This window comes from Corvus brachyrhynchos, unplaced genomic scaffold (genome assembly GCF_000691975.1).
Source record: "Corvus brachyrhynchos isolate BGI_N302 unplaced genomic scaffold, ASM69197v1 scaffold340, whole genome shotgun sequence".
NCBI classification, from domain to species: domain Eukaryota; kingdom Metazoa; phylum Chordata; class Aves; order Passeriformes; family Corvidae; genus Corvus; species Corvus brachyrhynchos.
The window spans coordinates 998968-1000760 of record NW_008235987.1 but is presented as its reverse complement, the minus strand read 5'-3'; the positions used below and the strand labels follow the sequence as shown (position 1 = coordinate 1000760).

The 1793-nt window shown below is 60.6% G+C and overlaps 1 protein-coding gene across 7 annotated transcripts in view; it reads right to left on the bottom strand.

Moving 5' to 3' along the window:
• BAIAP2 (BAI1 associated protein 2) overlaps positions 1–1793 on the bottom strand; it is a 30603-nt gene that overhangs the window by 10402 nt on the left and 18408 nt on the right. The gene's annotated exons all lie outside the window — the stretch shown is intronic.

The window sequence follows — 1793 nt, the reverse complement described above, 5'->3', positions numbered from 1 at the left end:
CTCCCGGCCCAGGCTGAACGCCTCCGGCACCTCCCCTGCTGCCCGGGCTGTGCCGATCCCTGCCTGCTGCCGGGAAGGGGGGGCTGCAGCGGGCTGGCACGCGGACCCCTCCAACACAGCCACCAGCACCTCTACCGGCAGTGCCTTCAGTCCATATTTACCACAGGGGACACAGAGATGGTGCCAGGGCAGTGCCACACACTGGCACAGGACCCCCTGGCTGTTCCCTGGTGCCACACCCTGGACTGGCAGACACTGTGGCATTGCCAGTGCCAGCAGCCGGAGGCTCCTCCGCTGGCTCCTGCTCTCCCGACGTGATGGGTGCCAGCACGGCTGTGCCACGCTGGGCTTTGCCAGCACCACACCTGGCCCAGCAGCAGCACCCAGGCCGGGCTGGGGGAACCCGGCTGCTTCGCCCTGTGTGATGGAAAGGTGGCACAGGGAACTCCAGGGACCACAGGGCAGCACCAGCATCCCTGAACACAGAACACACGAGGTGCCCCCAGCTCCCTGACCTGGCCACTTCCTCCTCCCTTCATCCCTTTGGACGCTCCCAGCTTCCACCTGCGATGTGGCACCAGGAAAGCAGCTCTGAGAGCAGCATCTCTCACCCATCACTGTCCTGCACTGTGACACCTTCTTGCCACCATCTCTTCCCTAGGACAGTGGCACCACAACGCTGGAAAGCAACGACACCCCCAGCCCAGGCAGGGCTGGACCTGCTTCAGGCAGCCCAAGCTTCTCTGAGACGGGAATTAAACTGGAAATTCAGGGCCCAAAGCAGCTTTGCTGCTTCTTCACAGTTATCAGTTATTTTTAGCATGCTACAATATTTATTAGCAGACACATAAAATGGAGCAAACCAACAAAATCAGCAAGATTCAGTGACATCCCAGACTTCAAAGGGGGATTATTTTGGGGCTCCCACCCTGCTCTGAGCACCCCCTGAGAGCAAACCCTGTGCAGGGCTCGTGCCGGAGCCAGAAGGTTTTGAGTCTCCCCACATGCACCAACCTGGGCGAGGGAAAGGGGGTCAGTGAGAAACAGATTGAAAACCCAGTTTGCAACCAGCAACCCTGTCTCAAGGAGAATTCTTCCCTCCAGAATGAGAAAATCCAGTGCAAATGCCTGTGGTCAGGAAGAGAAATAAGCGGAGGCAACTGAGCTGATGCCACTGGGCACAGAAGTGGAAGTGATGGAGGTTTTGGCATCACCCTGAAGCAAAGAGACAGGGCACGGCACTTGGAAAGCCGGGCAGCAGCCGGGCTGGGGCCAGCACGGCGCAGGAAGAGGCACAGCAGCGCGGGCACACAAAGCCCCCGGAGGAGTGATGCAGGCGGCCAGAGGAGGATGCGCTCGGGAAGGCGCCGCTCCCGCAGCGGGCTCGGGACGGCAGCACGCCGCCTCCTCCCGGGTATTATTAGCCTGGGAACAGCACAGGGACAGAGCCCAGAGGCACCAGCCCTGCAGCAGGGGTGGGAGCCGGGGGGTGGATGCCCCAGTGCCAGCCTGGAGAGCACCCGGCCCCTCCAGCACAGCCCTGCTATGCCCGGGATGGACCAAGTCCCCCTGCCCACACAGCTCCACAAGTTCCTATCCCAGGGGAAGGGGCAGGACAACGCTCCCCCTCCTGCAGAGCCCCATTTCTGGAAGGAAAGCACAACCCTGACAGCACCTGAAATAGCAGGAGCACAGGAGCACACACAGACCCCAATGCCCAAAACTCATCCTGCTTAATTTACTAACTGGGCCATCAAGAACGAGAAGGTGAGGAGTGAAAAGAGCTCAGCTCC